The sequence below is a fragment of the Notolepis coatsorum genome (genome assembly GCF_963971535.1).
Source record: "Notolepis coatsorum genome assembly, chromosome: 4".
Classification (NCBI taxonomy): domain Eukaryota; kingdom Metazoa; phylum Chordata; class Actinopteri; order Aulopiformes; family Paralepididae; genus Notolepis; species Notolepis coatsorum.
In genome coordinates this window covers 114777497-114783496 of record NC_140168.1, presented here as the reverse complement: position 1 = coordinate 114783496, position 6000 = coordinate 114777497, and positions in this window count along the sequence as shown.

Below are 6000 nucleotides of genomic sequence, written 5' to 3'. Positions count from 1 at the left end.
GTGTCTCTGCAGCCAGGTTTACTGTCAGTAGCACTGAGGATGGGAACTAACGTTAGACGTTACTATAGTACAGTGTCTCTGCAGCCAGGTTTACTGTCAGTAGCACTGAGGATGGGAACTAACGTTAGACGTTACTATAGTACAGTGTCTCTGCAGCCAGGTTTACTGTCAGTAGCACTGAGGATGGGAACTAACGTTAGACGTTACTATATAGTACAGTGTCTCTGCAGCCAGGTTTACTGTCAGTAGTACTGAGGATGGGAACTAACGTTAGACGTTACTATATAGTACAGTGTCTCTGCAGCCAGGTTTACTGTCAGTAGTACTGAGGATGGGAACTAACGTTAGACGTTACTATAGTACAGTGTCTCTGCAGCCAGGTTTACTGTCAGTAGCACTGAGGATGGGAACTAACGTTAGACGTTACTATAGTACAGTGTCTCTGCAGCCAGGTTTCCTGTCAGTAGCACTGAGGATGGGAACTAACGTTAGACGTTACTATATAGTACAGTGTCTCTGCAGCCAGGTTTACTGTCAGTAGTACTGAGGATGGGAACTAACGTTAGACGTTACTATAGTACAGTGTCTCTGCAGCCAGGTTTACTGTCAGTAGCACTGAGGATGGGAACTAACGTTAGACATTACTATAGTACAGTGTCTCTGCAGCCAGGTTTACTGTCAGTAGCACTGAGGATGGGAACTAACGTTAGACGTTACTATATAGTACAGTGTCTCTGCAGCCAGGTTTACTGTCAGTAGTACTGAGGATGGGAACTAACGTTAGATGTTACTATAGTACAGTGTCTCTGTAGCCAGGTTTACTGTCAGTAGCACTGAGGATGGAAACTAACGTTAGACGTTACTATAGTACAGTGTCTCTGCAGCCAGGTTTACTGTCAGTAGCACTGAGGATGGGAAGTAACGTTAGACGTTACTATATAGTACAGTGTCTCTGCAGCCAGGTTTACTGTCAGTAGCACTGAGGATGGGAACTAACGTTAGACGTTACTATAGTACAGTGTCTCTGCAGCCAGGTTTACTGTCAGTAGCACTGAGGATGGGAACTAACGTTAGACGTTACTATAGTACAGTGTCTCTGCAGCCAGGTTTACTGTCAGTAGTACTGAGGATGGGAACTAACGTTAGACGTTACTATATAGTACAGTGTCTCTGCAGCCAGGTTTACTGTCAGTAGCACTGAGGATGGGAACTAACGTTAGACGTTACTATAGTACAGTGTCTCTGCAGCCAGGTTTACTGTCAGTAGTACTGAGGATGGGAACTAACGTTAGACGTTACTATAGTACAGTGTCTCTGCAGCCAGGTTTACTGTCAGTAGCACTGAGGATGGGAACTAACGTTAGACGTTACTATAGTACAGTGTCTCTGCAGCCAGGTTTACTGTCAGTAGCACTGAGGATGGGAACTAATGTTAGACGTTACTATAGTACAGTGTCTCTGCAGCCAGGTTTACTGTCAGTAGCACTGAGGATGGGAACTAACGTTAGACGTTACTATAGTACAGTGTCTCTGCAGCCAGGTTTACTGTCAGTAGTACTGAGGATGGGAACTAACGTTAGACGTTACTATAGTACAGTGTCTCTGCAGCCAGGTTTACTGTCAGTAGCACTGAGGATGGGAACTAACGTTAGACGTTACTATAGTACAGTGTCTCTGCAGCCAGGTTTACTGTCAGTAGCACTGAGGATGGGAACTGACGTTAGACGTTACTATAGTACAGTGTCTCTGGAGCCAGGTTTACTGTCAGTAGCACTGAGGATGGGAACTAACGTTAGACGTTACTATAGTACAGTGTCTCTGCAGCCAGGTTTACTGTCAGTAGTACTGAGGATGGGAACTAACGTTAGACGTTACTATATAGTACAGTGTCTCTGCAGCCAGGTTTACTGTCAGTAGTACTGAGGATGGGAACTAACGTTAGACGTTACTATAGTACAGTGTCTCTGCAGCCAGGTTTACTGTCAGTAGTACTGAGGATGGGAACTAACGTTAGACGTTACTATATAGTACAGTGTCTCTGCAGCCAGGTTTACTGTCAGTAGCACTGAGGATGGGAACTAACGTTAGACGTTACTATAGTACAGTGTCTCTGCAGCCAGGTTTACTGTCAGTAGCACTGAGGATGGGAACTAACGTTAGACGTTACTATAGTACAGTGTCTCTGCAGCCAGGTTTACTGTCAGTAGCACTGAGGATGGGAACTAACGTTAGACGTTACTATAGTACAGTGTCTCTGCAGCCAGGTTTACTGTCAGTAGCACTGAGGATGGGAACTAACGTTAGACGTTACTATAGTACAGTGTCTCTGCAGCCAGGTTTACTGTCAGTAGCACTGAGGATGGGAACTAACGTTAGACGTTACTATAGTACAGTGTCTCTGCAGCCAGGTTTACTGTCAGTAGTACTGAGGATGGGAACTAACGTTAGACGTTACTATAGTACAGTGTCTCTGCAGCCAGGTTTACTGTCAGTAGCACTGAGGATGGGAACTAACGTTAGACGTTACTATAGTACAGTGTCTCTGCAGCCAGGTTTACTGTCAGTAGCACTGAGGATGGGAACTAACGTTAGACGTTACTATAGTACAGTGTCTCTGCAGCCAGGTTTACTGTCAGTAGCACTGAGGATGGGAACTAACGTTAGACGTTACTATAGTACAGTGTCTCTGCAGCCAGGTTTACTGTCAGTAGTACTGAGGATGGGAACTAACGTTAGATGTTACTATATAGTACAGTGTCTCTGCAGCCAGGTTTACTGTCAGTAGTACTGAGGATGGGAACTAACGTTAGACGTTACTATAGTACAGTGTCTCTGCAGCCAGGTTTACTGTCAGTAGTACTGAGGATGGGAACTAACGTTAGACGTTACTATATAGTACAGTGTCTCTGCAGCCAGGTTTACTGTCAGTAGTACTGAGGATGGGAACTAACGTTAGACGTTACTATAGTACAGTGTCTCTGCAGCCAGGTTTACTGTCAGTAGTACTGAGGATGGGAACTAACGTTAGACGTTACTATAGTACAGTGTCTCTGCAGCCAGGTTTACTGTCAGTAGCACTGAGGATGGGAACTAACGTTAGACGTTACTATAGTACAGTGTCTCTGCAGCCAGGTTTACTGTCAGTAGTACTGAGGATGGGAACTAACGTTAGACGTTACTATATAGTACAGTATCTCTGCAGCCAGGTTTACTGTCAGTAGCACTGAGGATGGGAACTAACGTTAGACGTTACTATAGTACAGTGTCTCTGCAGCCAGGTTTACTGTCAGTAGTACTGAGGATGGGAACTAACGTTAGACGTTACTATATAGTACAGTGTCTCTGCAGCCAGGTTTACTGTCAGTAGTACTGAGGATGGGAACTAACGTTAGACGTTACTATAGTACAGTGTCTCTGCAGCCAGGTTTACTGTCAGTAGTACTGAGGATGGGAACTAACGTTAGACGTTACTATAGTACAGTGTCTCTGCAGCCAGGTTTACTGTCAGTAGTACTGAGGATGGGAACTAACGTTAGACGTTACTATATAGTACAGTGTCTCTGCAGCCAGGTTTACTGTCAGTAGCACTGAGGATGGGAACTAACGTTAGACGTTACTATAGTACAGTGTCTCTGCAGCCAGGTTTACTGTCAGTAGTACTGAGGATGGGAACTAACGTTAGACGTTACTATAGTACAGTGTCTCTGCAGCCAGGTTTACTGTCAGTAGCACTGAGGATGGGAACTAACGTTAGACGTTACTATAGTACAGTGTCTCTGCAGCCAGGTTTACTGTCAGTAGCACTGAGGATGGGAACTAACGTTAGACGTTACTATAGTACAGTGTCTCTGCAGCCAGGTTTACTGTCAGTAGTACTGAGGATGGGAACTAACGTTAGACGTTACTATAGTACAGTGTCTCTGCAGCCAGGTTTACTGTCAGTAGCACTGAGGATGGGAACTAACGTTAGACGTTACTATAGTACAGTGTCTCTGCAGCCAGGTTTACTGTCAGTAGCACTGAGGATGGGAACTAACGTTAGACGTTACTATATAGTACAGTGTCTCTGCAGCCAGGTTTACTGTCAGTAGCACTGAGGATGGGAACTAACATTAGACGTTACTATAGTACAGTGTCTCTGCAGCCAGGTTTACTGTCAGTAGTACTGAGGATGGGAACTAACGTTAGACGTTACTATATAGTACAGTGTCTCTGCAGCCAGGTTTACTGTCTGTAGTACTGAGGATGGGAACTAACGTTAGACGTTACTATATAGTAGTGTCTCTGCAGCCAGGTTTACTGTCAGTAGTACTGAGGATGGGAACTAACGTTAGACGTTACTATATAGTACAGTGTCTCTGCAGCCAGGTTTACTGTCAGTAGCACTGAGGATGGGAACTAACGTTAGACGTTACTATAGTACAGTGTCTCTGCAGCCAGGTTTACTGTCAGTAGCACTGAGGATGGGAACTAACGTTAGACGTTACTATAGTACAGTGTCTCTGCAGCCAGGTTTACTGTCAGTAGCACTGAGGATGGGAACTAACGTTAGACGTTACTATATAGTACAGTGTCTCTGCAGCCAGGTTTACTGTCAGTAGTACTGAGGATGGGAACTAACGTTAGATGTTACTATATAGTACAGTGTCTCTGCAGCCAGGTTTACTGTCAGTAGCACTGAGGATGGGAACTAACGTTAGACGTTACTATATAGTACAGTGTCTCTGCAGCCAGGTTTACTGTCAGTAGCACTGAGGATGGGAACTAACGTTAGACGTTACTATAGTACAATGTCTCTGCAGCCATGTTTACTGTCAGTAGCACTGAGGATGGGAACTAACGTTAGACGTTACTATAGTACAGTGTCTCTGCAGCCAGGTTTACTGTCAGTAGCACTGAGGATGGGAACTAACGTTAGACGTTACTATAGTACAGTGTCTCTGCAGCCAGGTTTACTGTCAGTAGCACTGAGGATGGGAACTAACGTTAGACGTTACTATAGTACAGTGTCTCTGCAGCCAGGTTTACTGTCAGTAGCACTGAGGATGGGAACTAACGTTAGACGTTACTATAGTACAGTGTCTCTGCAGCCAGGTTTACTGTCAGTAGCACTGAGGATGGGAACTAACGTTAGACGTTACTATAGTACAGTGTCTCTGCAGCCAGGTTTACTGTCAGTAGCACTGAGGATGGGAACTAACGTTAGACGTTACTATATAGTACAGTGTCTCTGCAGCCAGGTTTACTGTCAGTAGTACTGAGGATGGGAACTAACGTTAGATGTTACTATATAGTACAGTGTCTCTGCAGCCAGGTTTACTGTCAGTAGCACTGAGGATGGGAACTAACGTTAGACGTTACTATATAGTACAGTGTCTCTGCAGCCAGGTTTACTGTCAGTAGCACTGAGGATGGGAACTAACGTTAGACGTTACTATAGTACAATGTCTCTGCAGCCATGTTTACTGTCAGTAGCACTGAGGATGGGAACTAACGTTAGACGTTACTATAGTACAGTGTCTCTGCAGCCAGGTTTACTGTCAGTAGCACTGAGGATGGGAACTAACGTTAGACGTTACTATAGTACAGTGTCTCTGCAGCCAGGTTTACTGTCAGTAGCACTGAGGATGGGAACTAACGTTAGACGTTACTATAGTACAGTGTCTCTGCAGCCAGGTTTACTGTCAGTAGCACTGAGGATGGGAACTAACGTTAGACGTTACTATAGTACAGTGTCTCTGCAGCCAGGTTTACTGTCAGTAGCACTGAGGATGGGAACTAACGTTAGACGTTACTATATAGTACAGTGTCTCTGCAGCCAGGTTTACTGTCAGTAGCACTGAGGATGGGAACTAACGTTAGACGTTACTATAGTACAGTGTCTCTGCAGCCAGGTTTACTGTCAGTAGCACTGAGGATGGGAACTAACGTTAGACGTTACTATATAGTACAGTGTCTCTGCAGCCAGGTTTACTGTCAGTAGTACTGAGGATGGGAACT